The sequence below is a fragment of the Pelophylax lessonae genome, assembly GCF_965119305.1.
Source record: "Pelophylax lessonae genome assembly, chromosome: 3".
In the NCBI taxonomy this organism is placed as follows: domain Eukaryota; kingdom Metazoa; phylum Chordata; class Amphibia; order Anura; family Ranidae; genus Pelophylax; species Pelophylax lessonae.
In genome coordinates, this window is record NC_138770.1 from 214,588,178 (window position 1) to 214,610,862 (window position 22,685).

The following is a 22,685-nucleotide window of genomic DNA, read 5'->3' on the forward strand; positions in this document are numbered from 1 at the left end:
GCACCCCAGATGTTTTGGAACTACATTTCCCACGACGCTCATTCATTCTGCAGTGTAGATGAGCATCATGGGAAATGTAGTTTCAAAACATCTGGTGTGCCAAGGTTCGCCATCACTGGTATAGGGTAACGCAGCATCTATTAGAAGCTTTGTGATTTTTCAAGTTCGCATCCCATCGACTTTAATACGGTTTGCGGCTTAGGTCTGAACTTTTTCCATGCGCAGGAGTTCTGGTGCAAACCGAACTAGGGGGCGTTCGCCCCAACTTTACTGGTCAGCCAGTTCTAGAGTGCTGTGACATAGGTGTAGCATTCGTTGCTTCGCTGGTCTTGATAGTTGGCCAGTTGCTGTTGTGTTTGTCATTAGGCTGAGCTGTGTTCTAGAATGGTCCTTCTGTGGGAGCTGGATACCGGGCTAGCATACTGCTTATCTAGAGAATTATGTGTCTGAATAAGTCCTGTATTGAATTTGTTGTTGGAAAACAGGAACCGAATAACTCTACAATCGTATGTTTTGTGGAGAATTACCCAGTAGTAATTGTGAGCTGATTCTCACTCAACAACTGTCAACCCTGAGAATCTGTAGGAGCTAAGAGATGGATTTTTTAACATGCTACCTTCTCAGCCATCTACCTTAAGTTCTGTAATCTCACATATCCCACCTCCCCCCCACCATCATCAACATAATCCCTATAATCCTCCCAATACAAGGTTTCATACAATCAAAATTGTGGAAGTCACACAGACTATTTCATGTGTATGTGCAAGTCACCTTCCTCACATAGGTAGCAGGTAAGCTATCACTTGTATTTTCTATAGTCATTTTATAATATAGACTTATCAGCTAAAGGCATGGTAGAGTAAATACACAGTACATGCTTGTGAATGCTAACATGTGCTATATGTCTGAGTACAATGTGCTCATGCATGCACAACAAGACAGGACAGATAAAGAGATAGAGGACAAGCCAGTAGGTGTGTACCATACAACATCTCTATAAACTACTAAAGTAGTATGAAGTTCAGAAAAACATTTTAAGAGTCAATTGCAACATTTTAGGAGCCAGGAAAACCAAAAGAGGTTTTGCAAAAAAGTTAAGTACCAGCTGTAATGTTTAGATGCATACTTTACTTCACTTACAGATATTTGTCCAGCCTTAATCTCTATCTCTCTCCCTCTTTCTCAATAAAATTAGGCCTGCAAATGAAGTTACAGGAATATACAGTATAACTAGGGATGGAAAGAAAAAAAAAATGAAAAAATTGGGAAAAGAAGAGTTGTTGTTTCTGTTTTTTTCAAACCTGTTTTCTGTTTTGTTTTTTTTTTCCCTGAAAAACTAGAAAAAAAGAAATGTGGAATATATTCTCTTAGAATGATAAATATCATATCTATGACAAGGTATTCAAACTATATAGCATGAAGATATTATTGAAAGATTTCTGAGACTTTATGATTATTGCATGTTCTCTAAGGTGAAGACAAGCAAATCCCAGGAATACAATTCAAGTAACCCTGTACTTCTCAATGCAGTTCTCACACAGGATAAATATGCATTTCTACCATTAGGGGGCACTGCAGGCTAAAGGCTCCAGTTTAATTCGCTTGTGAGATCCATCTTCTACCTCTTACAGTTGGGTGATTTTTGGGATACAGTAGATGATCATTTCTGTCCTCTCAGGCCTTAAGTGACAGGTAAGAGGGTAAATGTGTCTGACAAACTATTTTATCTTTATAACCTTTAAATGATTCCTATTCATGTTCTCCACCATCACAGCATAATGTTTCCTTATAGTCTTGTCAGTTAATGTTTTTTTTTATTTTTCTCCTATCAGTAAAATGGCAAGACTAACATCTAGAGTTTGGAAAAATGTCCACACTGCATTTTCTGCTGCAAGCAAAGTTGCAATTTCTATTGTGAGAAGAAATATTCTTTTCTAAATGCTACAAGGGTGACAAAACACAACCTGGCATGCCAGAGGTGCCCTAAAGACAATAAAAATACTTGATGGAATGAAATGACGAGGACCAGAATGAAAGTGCAAGTAGCTTTTCCCTACAGAGTTCTCATTCCAGAAACATGCTTTCTGCTGCTTCTGGGTCATCACAAAGTGTTTCTTCACCTTAAAGTAAGTAAGTGTTACAATCCACTGCCTGCCAAAAGTACACAATGCCCTCACTTACAGATCAATGACAGGTAAAAATCAGGAGAACAATATTTCCCCTTTCTAGTGTAACAAAATGACTTTAAATTTGTAAAACTACTCCACCACTTTTTCCGTAAAAAAAAAGTTTTTTTTTTTTTCCATGGCTTTAAAATTTCCAGAAATGTTACATCTCTAAGTATGGCTGGCTTGTTTATTTGTATCCAGTGTGATTAAAACAGCTGCTTGGACCTTGAAACCTAAAATAAGTTTGATTAGAAATTACTAGGCAATAGAGAATCACATATTATAACTTTTCTTTAGTGTTCCCTAGCCCACCTGAAATTATATTAGGAGCTACAGTAATGTAGTACAGAAATGTAATACACAAATAAAGCATAATAATGTCAGCTCAGTCTTGTAAATGGTTAAAACATAATTTTATTTATTTTTTTTAGCACTGAAATGCTCCAAAGCCAACCAGCATAAGAACACTGTCCATATGGTGTTGTGGTTTTCTCCCTATAATCTGGCTACTAACGTAGTGAGAGCAGATTGGCAGTGCTCAAATATTGGAGGAACGGCCAAGCTGAAGATGTTTAGAGCTGATCTCCTGTCATTATGCGTGGTGAGATCTTTAGTCCCAACATTATTCTTTAAAGTTGCAGGTTGTTTAGGCACTTTATAGAATTTCACCCAAAGAGTATAGAAAGCTTTATTGTGGTATTAAGAATCAAAGCACTCCATAAACGTCATCTAGAGGCTTTACAAGATTTATAAGGAAACACTAAGTGATTTCTGCTCACATTATTTGTAGCAAACATGTTTTCCCTGGGAAAGCAAGATCCAAAGCTCAGTCTGTCCGCACATCTGCTCTCTGTCAGAATGTTTGCCATCAGTGACCATTCTGCATTGAATGCAAATCTTGAAGACAAGCAAGAGAGCATGAAATGATTTCTTATATCGACTACCTGACTTACAGCCTCCAGTTCCGAGTTCGTATTGTTCCCTGGCAGTGAAGAAGGCTGACACTGACCTGGCAGTTTTTTAGTTTACTAAATTAATCATTTGACTAGAGTTAATCGATTTATTAGGCTTTGAATTATCTTCTATGTTACAAAGGAGACTTTGTAGGGTTGAATCTAAAAACAGAGCCTTACATGGCATTTTTATTAATGGCACTGAAGATAGTTGCAGGCAAAAGCAAAAAAAAAGTACATATACGTATTGAGGATGGATTCTAGTAGGATCAACAAGAACTAAAAGTTTCTGTGACCCCAGTAAGAGATTTATCCCCCAACATCCAAGAACCTATAACATACAGTGCTTTATGCTCATCAGTAGTGTCACCTGTGTGCAGACCAAGTCCAGCAACCGGCAACATTGGCGTTGTAAGGAAAGACTTATCTATTTGGGATTATTAAAGGGCTGTATTAAAAGTTGTATGGTCCTTTAAAACATCCGGTTGCAACTTCAATCTCTCCTGTCGTTGTTTGTACAGGTAGATTGTCCACCAGCTTCATGGAAGGAACACTGCTAATAAACAATGAGCACATTTTAAAAACACGCTTAAAGCTGACTAATATGTTTGTGAATCAAGTAATCTTGAGTTTATTCTCAATCTGTAATATCATGGTTGGTTATCAGTTTTAATTAATGCAAACAAACAGTTATTTTTCACTGTCCCCGCTGTCTGCATCTACAGACACAAACAGCAGGTTTCGCCCCCCCCCCCCCATTTCCTTGTCACTGGCTTTGATTGACAGAAGCTGGAGCCAATGGCTCCCACAGCAAAGCCAATGAATCTAGGAAGTGAGGGGAGAGACAAGCTGCAGATGAGCACAGAGCTTGGTCAAATGTCAGGTAAGTAAAAGGGCGGGGGGGAGTAAGGGGGATACTAATGCCTAAACATTTTTTTAATTAATCAATGTATGCATTATATTAAAAATATATTAGGCTTTAGATCCAATTAAATATGTGCTGAAAACATTAACAAAGGTATTTATACAAACAAAAAACAAATAACAGACAAACAAAAAAAATGCACTCACAATTAACCACTTTACCACCGGAGGATTTTGCTGTCTTATGTCTGGGCCACTTTTTGCGATTCGGCACTGTGCGACTTTAACTGACAATTGCGCGGTCATGCAACGTCGTACCCAAACAAAATTTACGTCCTTTTTTTCCCACAAACAGAACTTTCTTTTGGTGGTATTTGATCATCTCTGTGATTTTTATTTTTTTGCGATATTAATAAAAAAATGCAACAATTTTGAAAAAATAACAATATTTTTCAACTTTGACAGTTAAAAAATATCCAATATATTCAATTTTTGTCATATATTTAGGCCAAAATGTATTTAGCTACATGTCTTTGACAAAAAAATTCTCAATGAGCGTATTTTTAACCGCTTTAAGACCAGAAGATTTTACCCCATTCCTGACCAGGCCATATTTTGCGATTCGGCACTGCGTTATTTTAACGAACAATTGCGCGGTCGTGCGATGCTGAACCCAAATTAAATTGATGTCCTTTTTCCCCACAAATAGAGCTTTCGTTTGGTGGTATTTGATCACCTGTGCGATTTTTACTTTTTGAGCTATAAGCAAAAAAAGAGCGACATTTTTGAAAAAATAATATTTTTCAAATTTTTTTATATAAAATCCCCCCGCCCCCCCAAAAAAAAAATGTAAAAATCAAATTTTTTTAACATTTTAGGCCAATTTGTTTTCTGCTACATATGTTTGGTAAAAAAAAATTGCAATAAGCGTATTTTGATTGGTTTGCGCAAAAGTTATCGCAGCTACTAACTACGGGAAATTTATGTCATTTTTATTGTTTTTTTTTTTAACTAGTAATGGCGGCGATCTGGCGGCGATCTGCGATTGTTTTTGCAGGACTGCGACATTGCGGCGGACAGATCGGACCCTTGACTGACATTTTTGACACTTTTGGAGGTACCAGTGACATTACTACAGTAATCAGTGCTATAAATATGCACTGTTACTGTAAAAATGACACTGGCAGGGAAGGGGTTAACTTTTATTGGTGATCAAGGGGTTCATGTATGCCTGGTGCTTACTAATGTGTGTGGGGGGAGGGGACTATGTGACACAGGCACAGATCGCAGGTTCAGCATTGCTGAATCCTGCAATCTGACCCTGCCTGTCACTTAGGAGATCCGCCCGCCACACTCGATCCCCGACGATCAGGGAAGAACAGCGGTGATCGCCGCCGCTCCTCCCCTGGCCCAACTCCCGCTGTGACTGAATACAGCGGGAGCGAGCCTCCAGCGCCGCGCACCGCGAGAGAGGGGAATGTCTGGTGACGTAGGTCTATGTCGCCAGACGATAACGAGCCACTGTGCCGCAGTAGCAGCACAATGAGCAGTGTTAAAGTGGTTAAAAAGTAGGTTGTTTGTAGGTTTATCTAACTGAGGAAGTCCTATTTGCTGGTGTACACTTTGCATGTCCAGCGTGCAGTAATCAATACTCTATCAGAAGGCTGAGGAAGGGTGTAACTCCCAAACGCTTCCCTCATCAACCATCTGTAGTGCTACCCCCGAAGGAGTCGCTGGAGTATATTTAGATCTGCCTCTCAACCCCAAGAATAGTCTCAGCCCCTCTGGCACACCTGGCAATATTGTTAGTGCAAACACCACATATAGAATACACAAGTTGTATTAAAACACAGAAATGGTCTTTACTATGACTTTTCTTAGGAATGGAAACAAACAGGGGCAGTACGGCTGAACAGTAGACAAGTACAGTATATCTCAAGTAAGTCAAATGTGTAATAATGACTAAGATCAAGAGCAATATAACTCAATGGTACTGTCTGGCTACTTTTAGGGGATTACTTAAGGCGAATAACCCCAAAAGCAGAGGCAAACACTTTAACAATGACAGATCACGAAATGGCAAACACTTTAACTGAATGACCACCACTTCACCTAAATTGGGCTCTATGAGTCTAGGCAGGAGGAGGGCAGAAGAATGACCCTTTCTTATGTCAGACCTCCCCCTTTCTATCTCTGACACCACAGTCCCAGAGAACCGTGAACACTGCACCTAGTTCAGTGTTTAATAGTGTAATTCCCATGTTCAGATTACCCCGCTCATACACTACATATACTGAGCCCTGGATATGTGTGTGTGCCTGTATGGCACCAGTAACTTCAGTTTCTTGGAAGAAGGCCTTGAATCTTCAGCTAGCCACTTTAGTTGGTGCACTTAGATATCCTGTTTGGTAGAAGTGACGAAAAGTGTACTATGTAACTCCTGATGCAGAAAGAATACTCTTGCCTGGCAGAGGATAAGTGCAGCACAATGTTCTACTGGTATAGGCTAAATAGGCAACGTTGTCTGCATACAGTGTCTCTGTATCTCTGGAAGTTGGGCAAGTGCCCGCTCACCAATCCTGCAACTAAGGGCCAAGGGAAGTGTCCTGGAACAGGCAGGTTCTTCAGGTTTCCCGACTGCCAGCTACCCCACAACCGAAATGCTTAACACTGTCTGTACAGGTGCACCTGCAGAATGTACCTAGGATCCCTCTCTTTTAGGCAGGATGTCCCCGACCAGCTATGGATTTGTGGGAGGAACATGATATCTTCCCAGCTCCCATGCAGCCTCTTGGTCTCTTGCTCCTCTTTGCCCCAAAAGCATGCTGAGGTGTGCAGTCCTGCCCCATAGAAGGCTGGAGATGGAGGTTACATGTGCCAAGATGCCTCGCTGCTCCTGCAGCTCTGTAGCTATGCTGGCCATTGGCTTCCTCCCCTTGCCAAAGGAAACAAGGTAGGGAACAGAACAGGCAGCTGTATGTGCGAGGGCCGCTTACATACAGTACCGTGAATAGGAGAGGGAGGGTGAGAATTCCCCGTAGGCGCTGATAGGCTGTGTCTCCCTGAGCCTGTCTGTGTGTGAGTCCCAGCATTGCTGGTGGAGATGCGGGCCCACTGGTAGGCTAAGCCACATCCATTACACATCCATACTTATCTGACAAGTAAAGAGAAGTTGGAGTATTCAGTTGCAGGATAAATGTGGAAGTGGAAGGAAAAAAAGTTCCATCAGAGGATATTTGATTCTCTTGTGTCACTGTTACAAATCACAGCCAAAGGATTGATAGTTACATGCTGCCCACACAAAGGTGGGATAAATTAAAGCTGGAGCAGCCAGAATCTGGAGCATATGTGCATGGCAACCAATCAGCTTCTATCTTTGCTTGTTCAGGCTAAACTTTGAAGATGAAAGATAAAAGCTGACTGGTTACCATGCACAGTTGCTACAGATTCTGCCTTCTCCAGTTTTGATATATTCCTCTCAAAGTGTACTACATCAAAAAGAATACAAGTCAGATAGGCTTACACATATCATATTCAATTGTAAGCGCAACTTTTATAAACTTTGTTAGATTAAAGGTAATACTAGACCATGTCGGTGTGCACTTCTTTTCTCTTTACACTACTTTTCATTATAATCTATGGAGAACAATATGCAAGCTTAAAGCAAATCTGCAAGCAAATATAGAAACCTATCCTCCAGCTATGATTTTTTTTCTAAATCATCAAATGTATTTTAGATTTAGCAAAATTACTTGAACCTTTATTTATATCAGCTTCCCATAATTCTTTTAATCTCCAAAATAATGAATTCTTCTGTTTTGGGTGGATGCAGTCAGGCTGAATCACTTAATGTCATTGTCTTCTTTAGCTTAGGAATTAGTTGTTTCATGTTATAAGGAATAAAGCAGGAGGACTGAGATTATCTTGCACAACTGACCCTAAATAGGGATGGAGTCTGGTACACCAAAGAGGTAGCATCTTGCTAGCGGAGATCTCAAGGCATACAGGAAACCAAAGGATGGATTAGTCCAAAGAACTTACATTTTCAAAGATATCAAAAAACTGTTGGATTTGTAGAATACACACACATTTTAGTGACCTTCAAGCAATTGTAGTATTAAGCTTCCAGCACAGCTCAGACTAAACAACTAGAAATAACAAGGGATTTGGGGATTTCCATGTACAGCTACAGTTAGAAAGTCCTTTGGGTAGAACTGTCATTGCCACTGTAGCATTTCAGATTAGGAAAGGGTATTTTTCACAATAAATCAATATTTTTCATTAATGCTACTAACTGATATATTTATGTCAGAGGATATCCAGAAGAAATAGAGTGTGTTTAGGCATTCATCAAGTATATAATGTCTGCAGTGGTTTAGCCACACATGAGAAATGTACAGGTTCAGGATTCAACCATACAGAACCTGTATACAAGTGCAAAAATATGTTTTGCCTTTCTAGTCATGTTCCTAACTCCTAATGTCTGCAAATTTCCAACAAATTTAATATTATAATTCAGTACTGTAATCTTGACGATCGTGTTCTGTTATATCTGTAAAGGCTGTTCAGTGAGGAGACAAGTGAAACTGATTTAATCATGTAGTTACTGATTTTGCTGTTAGCAAAATTAAGCCCTTTGAAAGCAGCCTCTTAGTAATAATTGCCTCAGTGGGGTACACACTATAAGAAAATTGGACTAACAATTTTGTATTCAAACAGATCTTTGGATCTTGGCATAGTGTGTACAGAACTTTCGACATCCAATTCTGATCCACCAAACGAAAAAAAATGAAGAGACCAACTCCAAAAATTTTTCATCTGTCAACAGCACTAACGATTTTCTATAAATGTGTTTTTGTGTGAGAAAAATCAGATACGAATGACCGCGCATGATCGGAAGTTGCTTATGATCCGGAAGAAAATCAAAATAAACACAAATTGAATAATTGTATCCATAACCATATCCATAATATCAATTGAGCAGCAATAAACTTCACCCCCCTTTCACAAAACAAAAACTATATATATATATATATATATATATATATATATATATATATATACTTATACAGTATATATATACATCTATATATATATATATATATATATATATATATATATATATAGTATATATACTGTATATAAAGTATACTGAATATTCCTTTATGTTTCTGTGGTCTTTTTTTTTTTATTTTAATAAATACAAATTAATAGGCATTGATAATATTCTTTTATAATTTTTAAAAACAGCAAAAACAGAAATCATCTCAGTTTGAGGTGACAATGAAGTGCTTGGTTATAAGGCCTACAATTAATAAAAGACAAAAACCGAATAAAACATAAAAAAAACTGCAGATATGTGTAATGGTAATCATAGGACCATGGTGAGCTTGGTTGTAGTGTAGTTTCTGTTCATTTATTTTTATTTACCTTTTGTTTTGCTATTATTCTTATTTCATTTATATTTTTTCTTTATTTTATTTTTAACATCATTTCATTTTTTCATTAATATTTTCTAATATTTCCTTTTTTTTATTATTATCATTTATTTTTTCATATATATATTTTTATTTTTTTTGCAGTATGATCGATTTTAGATTTAGAACCAATTAAGGAATTTTTTTCATGAATTTAATTTAGAATTTGTAAGTTGTTTTTAAGGTAAATATGTTAGGCCCTTATTAAGTATTCAAAAGGTGCAAATACGAGTTCTTTAATGACAGTTTTGTAAACAGGAAGTGAGGCCAGACTCCAAATTATTTCCAATATTATCCACGATCCACGATTGGCCAGCTATTACATTGAGTGAGTATTTAAGTAAGGCCAGACACTGGAAATTATGTCTTTGAAAACGCCCAAGTGGGATGGTGAAACGCGTGAACGCATTTCCGGTGCGGCAGGGCCAGCTGACGTCACTTCCTGGTCCCGTGGAACACACGCGCGTTGCTGGAACTCACTGTGAATTGCGGCGTCCAGCCTGTTTCTTTCCTGCATATGCGATATGATTACATCTTTGCTGTAAGTAGATTTTATATTCTATTAAAAACCCTTGCACATACTGGCTTCACTACGTGGTCCATTCCTTCCGCTTGAGTCCTATAGTGTCCAGGTCCGACCCGAATTACAAGAAGAGGATAAGACAGTTCTGGAGTGGTCTGTGGTCCAATGTGATCGTTCTAATTTCAAACTGGTTTGACCCCTATCAGGGGCAGGGGCGGATCCAGGGGGGGAGGACAATGGGTCCCCCCAACATCCAAAGGAGCTTCCCTGTTTGCCCTGATAGTGGCCCTGACAATAGCACCGCAGAGCGCACTGGAGACACAGGAAGCAGCGCTGTATTACACAGCCAGCAGAGAGAGGGTGTGGCCGGGAGCTCCACTGACGCTCTGACTCCGCCCCCTTCAGCCTGTGCACTCGGTATTGATTCATTGTAGTAGGAGCCAAGAGCCCTGCCCCGGACTTCTGCATTGCTCAGCCAGCAAAGGAGCTCCACTGATGCTCTGACCCCGCCCCATGCAGCCTATGTTCTCTGGATGGAGTAGAAGGAGAGAAGATTTGAGTGGATGCCCTGCCCCCGGACCTCTAAAAGTGCCTGATGGCCAGGTATGTTTTTCCCTCCATAGACAGCATGACTGCTAACCTGAAACCCTGAGCTGTTTAAGTGCAAATCTCTGCATTTCTGAAAGGTCTCTGACCATCTTCTGTACTGTGTCCCCCATCTCTGTCTCCTGTGTGTCCCCCATCTCTGTCTCCTGTACTGTGCCCCATCTCTGTCTCCTGTACTGTGTCCCCCGTCTGTCTCCTGTACTGTGCCCCCCATCTGTCTCCTGTACTGTGTCCCCCATATCTGTCTCCTGTACTGTGTCCCCCATATCTGTCTCCTGTACTGTTTTCCCCATCTCTGTCTTCTGTACTGTGTCCCCCATCTTTGTCTCCTGTACTGTGTCCCCCATCTGTCTCCTGTACTGTGTCCCCCATCTGTCTCCTGTACTGTGTCCCCCATCTCTGTCTCCTGTACTGTGTCCCCAATCTGTCTCCTGTACTGTGTCCCCATCTGTCTCCTGTACTGTGTCCCCCATCTGTCTCCTGTACTGTGTCCCCCATCTCTGACGATCTCCTATACTGGATCACTTACCAGATGGAGTGGGTTCTATATACCGTATGGCATTAGAACCATTCGCGCTTGAAAAGCCCCCTGGGCTTAATAGGTATCCCCTTTGAGTGGTCCCACAATCGCAGATAGCTCCACTGTATTCCAGGGTATCGATGACGGTATATGGGAGAAAAGAGGCTCCAAATAGTGTAATTCAATTTTAAAGAAATCCTTTATTGCCCATGTATCGGGTGTAATAGTTTAAAAGACAGTATCACATCACTGGTGGTCTAGCGGTACGGGCTGCTCATCCTCCTCGCAGAGAGACAGGCTACTTCCGGTTTGCGCTCCACCTCGATGTGACACAATGACGTTGTGCGGTCCAAGCTGACGCGTTTCGTCACTTCCGGTGACGTCCTCAGAGCTCTGAGGATAATTTTATTGAAGTCATTTCACGTATACTTGATCTTTTATATTTTTATATATTTTAGTCACCAACCATCTGCACAATATTTATTAGATTACATTTTTGTTCACATGTATTAATTTGCAAATATTTATACTGGTATTATACTTGCCATTGAAACAAAGACATAGTTTATATATAGGTATTCACTGTTTTGAGCAAGCGCTGTATTTGGTCTAATACTAAGGCCATAGACATCCTATACACCTCATTTTGTACAGCAGCTGCTATTTATTGTTTTTAGGCTCTTCTTTTATGTAATATTACCCACTGCTATTTTAAATCTACAATTTTATAGTACTCTCCCATTGGCGCGAGGAATATACTTTGTATCCCCATCTGTCTCCTGTACTGTGTCCCCATCTCTGTCTCCTGTACTGTGTCCCCCATCTCTGACCATCTCCTGTACTGTGTCCCCATCTCTGACCATCTCCTATACTGTGTCCCCCATCTCTGACCATCTCCTGTACTGTGTCCCCCATCTTTCTCCTGTACTGTGTCCCCCATCTGTCTCCTGTACTGTGTCCCCCATCTGTCTCCTGTACTGTGTCCCCCATCTCTGACCATCTCCTGTACTGTGTTCCCCATCTCTGTCTCCTGTACTGTGTCCCCCATCTCTGACCATCTCCTGTACTGTGTCCCCCATCTCTGTCTCCTGTACTGTGTCCCCCATCTCTGACCGCCTCCTGTACTACGTCCCGCAGTCTCTGACCGTCTCCTTTAGTATCCAACCTGTTAGGTGTGCGGCGTGTAGCAGCCATGTAATGCAAGCTCAGTGCATATGTGTCTGCTTAATCTGGGTTTAAAAAAAAACTTTTTTCCTTCATATTTTACTGTGACATACAGTGTTTAGACACTGCCATTCTAATCTGCTATTCAAAAATCAACAATTTAAGGGGAAAAAAAATAATTTTTCAGGTTTTCATTCAAATGGGTTTTTTTTACTCAATAGCGAAATAGAACAACAACAGTATCCAACCTGTTAGGCGTGTGGCGTGTAGCAGCCATGTAATGCAAGCTCAGTGCATATGTGTACTCCAATAACTGTTTTATCGGACATGTTTTGGAGGACCTGTGCATACAGGATCAAACAACCTTTTTACACAATGCAGAGGTTTAACCCATTAGGTTCCACATGTTGAGGTAAAGATACCTGAGATCTCACTAGCGATCCACTATACAGTGATTCTGTGCAGGACAACGATTACAGGATTGTGCAAGGCTTGAGTCAATGTTTCTTCTGGTAAGAGTCTAGTCACTCTCTTTAGGAAACAAAGTCAGCCTGAGTCACTTGGAACTATCCTTTGTGCTGCATGAACTCTGGAGCAGGGATATCCTTTTATGCCCTTATAAATCTATTTTTAGGTAAGGAGCCAAGCTGGTGGTGGGACGCTGAGCCTTTCTATCACGTGGCTTGCACCTTCTTCAGTTGCATTGTCTTCACATCACAGAACTTTTGGACACTTTTTGAGTCACCTTGAATTGGATTGTTTTTCACATTTTTTTTGATGGACACTATTGTTTGATACACATTGGTGGTTCACCTGAACAATTGTATTGATTTGCATTTGTTTTGCCATTGAGTTATTGACACTGTGTTACATTTTTGTGTTTTAACGATACCACATATCCTATTTTTATGCTGTGTTGTCTTAATCCTTCTGGGTTAGCGCACCTGATTTATACCTTTTCTCAGTGCATATGTGTCTGCTTAATCTGGATTTTAAAAAATAAAAACTTTTTTCCTTCATATTTTACTGTGACATACAGTGTTTAGACACTGCTGTTCTAATATGCTATTCAAAAATCAACAATTTAAGGGGAAAATTTTCTTTTTCAGGTTTTCATTCAAATGGGTTTTTTTTACTTAATAGCAGAATAGAACAACAACAGTATCCAACCTGTTAGGCGTGCGGCGTGTAGCAGCCATGTAATGCAAGCTCAGTGCATATGTGTCTGCTTAATCTGGATTTAAAAAAAAAAAAACTTTTTTCCTTCATATTTTACTGTGACATACAGTGTTTATACACTGCTGTTATAATCTGCTATTCAAAAATCAACAATTTAAGGGGAAAAAATTATTTTTCAGGTTTTCATTCAAATGTTTTTTTTTACTAAATATCGGAGTAGAACAACAACATTATCCAACCTGTTAGGTGTGCGGCGTGTAGCAGCCATGTAAGGCAAGCTCAGTGCATATGTGTCTGCTTAATCTTGATTTTAAAATAAAACCCTTTTTTCCTTCATATTTTACTGTGACATACAGTGTTTAGACACTGCTGTTCTAATCTGCTATTCAAAAATCACCAATTAAAGGGAAAAATAAAACATTTTCATTCATACTGTCACGGAGCTTACCTTTGTTGGAGTCTGTAACGCAGAGATGTACACTCACCCTTGCAGATATCCACAGTCCAAGGTGACCAGGTAAGAAAGCCACTTGAGCTGTGAATCTGTGTGCTATGACTTTCTGTCCTGTTATCCTGCCTCTGAGCCACACTTCAGCTCACATGGATCCAGTCTTGTTAATCTGGTATTGCCTGCAGCACTAGGGGGCTGGACTTCACCTGAGTATGCTCTTGTCTCTCATTGTGCACCTGAAGCTAATTGCTCAATTAAGCAAGCTATAAAACACTGCCTCTCGGTTAGAGCAGTGTCAGTTCATTGCTGATCTTTGTTCCTGCGTTGCTGATCTTTGTTCCTGTTTGACAGACTGTGTTGCTGATCTTTGTTCCAGATTGTTCCTGTTTGACAGACTTTGTTCCTGTGTTCCTGTTTCCTAAGCGTGTGTTCCAGACTGACCCCGGCTTCCATCCTTACCTTCGCTCCTTGTTGTTCCTGCAATCCTTATCCGGACTCGTGTCATCCAGTGACTACAGTTATTTCTGGACTTCCCTTCCAATTGCAATCCTGCCGGTCCTGCTTATTGGAGCACTTTTCCTGCCATGCCCCTATGCACAGATTCACAGCTCAGGTGGCTTTCTTACCTGGTGACCTTGGACTGTGGATATCTGCAAGGGTGAGTGTACATCTCTGCGTTACAGACTCCAACAAAGGTAAGCCCCGTGACACATACGTTACTGTGAGATACACCCTTTGGATACTGTTGTTCTAATCTGCTATTCAATAAACACCCATTTAGGGGAAAAAATTTAATTGCGGCCTAGTCTGCATATTTCACTGTGAGATACACCCATTGGATACTGTTGTTCTATTCCGCTTTTCAATAAAAACCCATTTAGGGAAAAATAAAAATTGCGGCCTAGTCTGCATATTTTACTGTGAGATACACCCGTTGGATACTGTTGTTCTATTCCGCTTTTCAATAAAAACCCATTTAGGGAAAAAAGAAATTGCAGTACGTGTGAGATACACCTTTCCAATTTTTGGGGCGTATCTCATACCGCCGAGGATTGCAGGGTGCTTCAGTGTGCCACCTGCCTGTTCCGAACTCCTCCTACTCCTCATCCTGCCTTTGGGGGTACAAAAAATAGTAATCTGGGCCTAGTCTGGGTCTGTACGTGTGAGATACATACACCTTTTGATATCATATTTTCTATTCCGCTATTCAATCTACACCTTTGGGGTAAAAACAATTAAATTGCGCGATAGTCTGTATCGGTACGTGTGAGATACACCTTTCCAATTTTTGGGGCGCATCTCATACCGCCGAGGATTGCAGGGTGCTTCAGTGTGCCTCCTGCCTGTTCCGAACTCCTCCTACTCCTCATCCTGCCTTTGGGGGTACAAAAAATAGTAATTTGGGCCTAGTCTGGGTCTGTACGTGTGAGATACATACACCTTTTGATATCATATTTTATATTCCGCTATTCAATCTACACCTTTGGGGTAAAAACAATTAAATTGCGGGATAGTCTGTATCGGTACGTGTGAGATACACCTTTCCAATTTTTGGGGCGCATCTCATACCGCTGAGGATTGCAGGGTGCTTCAGTGTGCCTCCTGCCTGTTCCGAACTCCTCCTACTCCTCATCCTGCCTTTGGGGGTACAAAAAATATTATTTTGGGCCTAGTCTGGGTTTGGTACGTGTGAGATACATACACCTTTTGATATCATATTTTCTATTCCGCTATTCAATCTACACCCTTGGGGTAAAAACAATTAAATTGCGGGATAGTCTGTATCGGTACGTGTAAGATACACCTTTCCAATTTTTGGGGCGCATCTCACACCGCCAAGGATTGCAGGGTGCTTCAGTGTGCCTCCTGACTGTTCCTAACTCCTCCTACTCCTCATCCTGCCTTTGGGGGTACAAAAAATAGTAATTTGGGCCTAGTCTGGGTCTGTACGTGTGAGATACATACACCTTTTGATATCATATTTTCTATTCCGCTATTCAATCTACACCTTTGGGGTAAAAACAATTAAATTGCGGGATAGTCTGTATCGGTACGTGTGAGATACACCTTTCCAATTTTTGGGGCGCATCTCATACCGCCGAGGATTGCAGGGTGCTTCAGTGTGCCACCTGCCTGTTCCGAACTCCTCCTACTCCTCATCCTGCCTTTGGGGGTACAAAAAATAGTAATTTGGGCCTAGTCTGGGTCTGTACATGTGAGATACATACACCTATTGATATCATATTTTCTATTCCGCTATTCAATCTACACCTTTGGGGTAAAAACAATTAAATTGCGGGATAGTCTATATCGGTACGTGTGAGATACACCTTTCCAATTTTTGGGGCGCATCTCATACCGCCGAGGATTGCAGGGTGCTTCAGTTTGCCTCCTGTTCGGACCTCTTCCTACTCCTCATCCTGCCTTTGGGGGTACAAAAAATAGTAATCGGGGCCTAGTCTGGGTCTGTACGTGTGAGATACATACACCTTTTGATATCATATTTTCTATTCCGCTATTCAATCTCCACCCTTGGGGTAAAAACAATTAAATTGCGGGATAGTCTGTATTGGTACGTGTGAGATACACCTTTCCAATTTTTGGGGCGCATCTCATACCGCTGAGGATTTCAGGGTGCTTCATTTTGCCTCCTGTTCGGACCTCCTCCTACTCCTCATCCTCATCCTGCCTTTAGGGTACAAAAAATTGTAATCGGGGCCTAGTCTGTGTTTGTACGTGTGAGATACACCGTTTTGTAAAATTTTTCCTATTCCGCTATTCAATATACACCCTGTTTGAGTGTAAAAATTTAAATTACGGCATAGTCTGTATAGGTACATGTGAGATACACCTTTTTAAATTTGTTTGGCGCATCTCCTTCCACCACCGAGGATTGCAGGGCGCTTCCGTTTGCCTCCTGTTCCGAACTCCTCCTACTCCTCTTCCTCATCCTGCCTTTAGGGTACAAAAAATTGTAATCGGGGCCTAGTCTGTGTTTGTACGTGTGAGATACACCGTTTTATAAAATTTTTCCTATTCCGCTATTCAATATACACCCTGTTTGAGTGTAAAAAATTAAATTACGGCATAGTCTGTATCGGTACATGTGAGATACACCTTTTTAAATTTGTTTGGCGCATCTCCTTCCACCGCCGAGGATTGCAGGGCGCTTCAGTTTGCCTCCTGTTCCGAACTCCTCCTACTCCTCTTCCTCATCCTGCCTTTAGGGTACAAAAAATTGTAATTGGGGCCTAGTCTGAGTTTGTACGTGTGAGATAACCGTATTATAAAATTTTTCCTATTCCGCTATTCAATATACACCCTTTTGGAGTATAAAAAATTAAATTACGGCATAGTCTGTATCGGTACGTGTGAGATAATCCTTTTAAATTTGTTTGGCGCATCTCCTTCCACCGCCAAGGATTGCAGGGCGCTTCAGTTTGCCTCCTGTTCCCAACTCCTCCTACTCCTCTTCCTCATCCTCCCTTTAGGGTACAAAAAATTTTAATCGGGGCCTAGTCTGTGTTTGTACGTGTGAGATACACCATTTTTTATCCTTTTTTCTATTCCACTATTCAATATACACCCTTTTGGGGTAAAAAAAATAATTGCGGCATAGTTTGCATATTTGACTGTGAGATACACCCGTGCGATACTGTTGTTGTTTTGTTCCGCTATTCAATAAACACCTTTCTAGGGCAAGATCATAAATTACAGAAATATGAGGAGACCGTCAAATAGGGGCCGTGGCCTGGGTCGTGGTGCTGCTGGTAGAGCTCCTGTTGCAAGGAGAGGACGTGGTCGATCTGTGCCAGCTACACGCACAAGTGAAACACCTTCCTCAAGTGTGAGTAGGCGACAGAACCTGCAGCAGTATTTGGTAGGGCATCATGCACCTCTAGACGTGATGAGGCCAGAAGAAGTACAGGCGATAGTAGATTGGGTTGCTGACAGTGCCTCCAGTTCCTTCAAATTGTCTCCCACCCAGTCTACTGCAGAAAGGTCAGAGTTGGCACCTGCAGCCAATGTCCAACCGTCTTTCACCTCACCCCCTTGCAAATCAGGCAAGCAGTCTGAGCCCCAAGTCATGCAGCAGTCTCTTCTTCTTTTTGATGACTCTGTCAGCAGGTTTTCCCAGGGCCATCCACCTAGCCTGCCCCAGAAGTGGAAGAGATTGAGTTCAGCGATGCCCAACCACTTATTTCTCAAGATGAGTACATGGAAGGACCATCGCAGCACGTCTCCGATGATGACGAAACGCAGATGCCAACTGCTGCGGCATTCAGAATTGTGGAGACCGACAAGGAGGGCAGGGGTGAAGACTGGGTGGAAGATGATGTGGAGGACGATGAGGTCCTCGACCCCACATGGAATGAAGGTCATGCAGGTGACCTGAGTAGTGTGGAGGAAGAGGCGGTGGTCGCACAGAGCCACCAGCACAGCAGAAGAGGGAGCAGGGTGCAGAAGCGGAGCGGCCGTGCCCTAGACACTACGCCTGCTACTGCCCAACGCAGCAAGGGAACGAGCGCACCAAAGCGAGCTCAAAGGAGTTCTCTAGCGTGGAAGTTCTTCAGAAAATGTGCTGATGACAGGACACAAGTGGTTTGCACCCTGTGCAATCAGAGCCTGAAGCGAGGCATAAACCTTCTCAACCTGAGCACAACTTGCATGATCAGGCATCTAAGTGCAAAGCACGAGCTGCCGTGGAGTAGACACCTTCAAAACCAAGAAAGGTCTCTGGCCCCTCCTGCTTCCTCTTCTGCTGCAGTCTCGGCCTCTCCATCCACATCTGTAGTGATACCGGCACCTGCCACCCCGCAAACAGACGATCTGTCAGCAACACCACCACCTGGGTCACCAACCATCTCCACAATGTCCCGTGGAAGCGTTCAGCTTTCCATCTCCCAAACACTTCAGAGGAAGAGGAAGTACCCCCCTACCCACCCGCGATCCCTGGCCCTGAATGCCAGCATTTCAAAATTCTTGGCCTTTGAAATGCTGTCATTCCGTCTGGTGGAGACGCACAGTTTTAAAAGCCTTATGTCGGTGTCCATCCCACAGTACGTCGTGCCCAGCCGCCACTACTTTTCCAGGCAAGCCATCCCTTCCCTGCACAACCAAGTGGGGGAAAAAATCAGGTGTGCACTGCGCAACGCCATATGTGCCAAGGTCCACCTAACTACCGATACGTGGACCAGTAAGCACGGTCAGGGGCGTTATATCTCCCTAACGGCACACTGGGTAAATGCAGTGGCGGATGGGCCTGAGGCGGATAGCAATTTGGCGCACGTCCTTCCACCACCGAGGATTGCAGGGCACTTCAGTTTGCCTCCTGTTCCTAACTCCTCCTACTCCGCTTCCTCATCCTCTACCGCCTCCTCATCCGGTCAGCGTAACACCTTCACCACCAACTTCAGCACAGCCAGGGGTAAACAGCAGCAGGCAGTTTTAAAACTTGCCTGTTTGGGGGAAAAACCACACACCGCGCAGGAGTTGTGGAGGAGCATGGAACAGCAGACAAATGAGTGGTTGCTGCCAGCGAGCCTCAAGCCCGGCCTGGTGGTGTGCGCTAAATCTCATAGCAGCTCTGGGCCTAGCCGGTTTGACGCACATCCCTTGCCTGGCGCATGTGCTGAATTTGGTGGTGCAGAGGTCCTTAAAAATTACCCCGATATGTCAGAGCTGCTGCAGAAAGTGCGGGCCGTCTGTGCGCACTTTCGGCGTTCTCACCCTGCTGCTGCTCGCCTGTCAGCGCTGCAGCGTAACTTCGGCCTTCCCGCTCACCGCCTCATATGTGACGTGCCCACAAGGTGGAACTCCACCTTGCACATGCTGGAAATGACTGTGCGAGCAGCAGCAGGCCATAGTGGAGTTTCAGCTGCAGCACGCACGCGTGAGTCGCTCTGCAGAACTGCACCACTTCACCATTACTCTCCCTGCTGGCAAAGTTAAATAGAAGTGTGTGGCACTTCTCTTATGGCAGAGCAGGTCCGAGGGAGATCTTTCCCATCTCCTCACTGGCAAACAGAGCGATAATGCTAATGTGCCCTAGGTGATTAGGGTGTGCCCAGGCACACCCAGCATGCCCTGTGTGCACGCCTATGACACCGCCACATCCACCACCACCTCAACCTCCCTCCTACTCCATATGGGCCTCCTCCTTCACAGATGAAGAACATTGTTTTATTTTTCTGGTTTTTTTTGTTGTTTTTTAAGTTATTTCCCTATCCACATTTGTTTGCAGAGCACTCGCCATGCTCTTAACTACGTTTTGCTGCCATTTGCAGCACTCTAGCCCTTTCCATTGGTGTTTTAGAGCCATTTTAGTGCCTGAAAGTTCGGGTCCCCATTGACTTCAATGGGGTTCGGTGTCCGGGTAAAGTTCGGAAAAAGTCCGGGACATGGACATCCAGGTGTCCGCTCAACTCTACCCCTGACCCTTTGTTTGGACAGTGCTGATTGGCCCTGTGCTGATCTCATGCATCCTCCCAAGAAAAAAAATACACACTAAACTGAGCATGTGCAGCCTAACTCCAGTAACTCTGTCTTATCCAGACATGTTATGGGGACAATGCAATAACAGGAGGTTCTGTGCATACAGGATCAAACAGCCTTTTTACACAATGCAGAGGATTACCCATTAGGTTTCACAGTGAGTATACCAAGCATGCTTTACTGCATATATACACTGATTTTACTTTTGTGGGTTTAGTACCACTTTAAAGTCCGCTGACAATAATTCTACAATTTAAATTGATTTTAACATTAAAAAAAGATTTAAGTACACACAGACATATGTATCTATAAAAGGCCTTTAAAATAAATTGGCTTAGAAACAAGGCTGAGCAAAAGCGAATGTTTGCTTTTCTCAATTCAAGTAACATTGATTTTAAAATTAGCCACACCTAGCTCTCTCCTGCCCATGGTGTGGAATAATGAAGGGTTTACTTTAGCTAAACTTCAGATGTTAAGTTAACATGGTCACTAAAATTGAACTGTGAAATCCAGATTGTCTTTCCTCGCTAGCAGCTATTACTGTGGGCACAAACTATTGGAACAAACAAAGCAAAAAAGGAGATTAGGATATTAAGATAATTGCAGTTCTACACTAGAAATATCAGCAAAACATAAACTAATTTAGAAATATGACTATCTGACTTAAGTCCCATTAAAGGCCAGAAAGCATTAAAGACTATGTACACACAACATTTCATATTCCTGATCTGTGTCTGCTGTACCATGTACTTGTATGAGAAAATATCCTGTTCTCTTTGCATTGCTTCCTTTGTGTGAAATCCCTGCTGTTCCTACCAGTGCCTCTGCTTTCCTGTTAAAAACTGACCACACTAAGCAGAAGAACACACCACGGTCAGTTCTCTAGCTGTGATGAAAACTCAGCCTGCTCTCCTCCAATGATCAGACCTGAACCCCCCCCACTGCACAGTCATTTACTGGGAAGCTTAGTGTACTACTGTGTCTCCTCTCCTCCCTCCAGTTCTTATGCAACTGACAACAGAGGGAATGTGATCACTTATTAAAAAGGAAAAAAAGTGTTTGTTTTTTTTATAAAATATTAAATATATAAATATAAAATATTTTTGTTATAAATGTTTTGCCTTTCATTTCTATTTTAAACTGAATGGGAGGTTTTTCAAGATTAAGGTTTACATATGCTTTAATGCTTCAATCCAAATGTTTCTTCAAAACCACTTTTAATTCCTGGAAGTTGTTTTTTATGAAAAGATGGATGGTTTGGGAGCAAGAGAAGTTTGTCAGTATCTACTTTAGTAAAATACATGTCCAGATTTCAAGGATAAGAAAGAAATAAATGAAATTAAGATTTACAGTAGCAACAAATTAAAAAAAATATATGTTTAAATATTAGATGTGTGTATTCAACTGCAGTTAAAAAGCAGTAGCTCTACGTCAGCTACAAGAAGTGGTCGTACCTGGGTGATGCCTGCAGCTAGAGGCATCATCCCGGTACCATTTTTTAGGGCCGGTGGTTGGCTTCCAGGTGCCTACAGGCAGGAGCCGCTCGGTCGTTACCCCAGCGAGCAGGAGGGGACCCCCCCCCCTCCCGCGGCTCTGCCCGGGTCTCCTGTCCCCCCGGGAGACCCGAGCAACCAGCCAGCTGGTTGGAGCCCCGAACGAAGCCGGATTCAGCTTTGATCAGGTCTCCGATGATGTAACCCGGAAGCGGCGTTCATGCCGTCATGTCGGGGTTACTCAGGTGCTAAAGGTGCCGAATTTAAAAAGTGACAGTATTCAAAAATGGCGTTTTCGGCATTTTGAATACATTGAAGTGCAGTGGAGGGGGTCTAGGGTTTTTTTAGACCCCTATTCCTCCAGAAAGTGTACCTGTCACTGCCTATTGTTGTCACAAGCAATGTTTACAGTGCTGGTGACAGCAATAAAAGTGATCAGATTTAAATTTTTTTTTTAAACCTGTGCTAAAATGAAAAAATTTAATTAAATAAAATAAATAAATAAATAAATTTAAAGCGCCACCGTCACCGTGAGCTCGCGCACGAAAAAAAACATATACGGAAGTCACACCCGCAAAAGAAAGCGCTGTTCAAACCACACATGTGAGGTATAGCCGTGATCACCAGAGCGAGAGCAATAATTTAAAAAAAAGAGCTACTCTGTAACTCTAAACTGGTAACCGTTAGAAAATTTTAAAGCGTCGCCTATGGAGATTTTTATTGACCGTAGTTTGTCGCCATTTTGCGGGTGTGCGCAATTTTTAACCATAACATGTTAGGTATCTATTTACT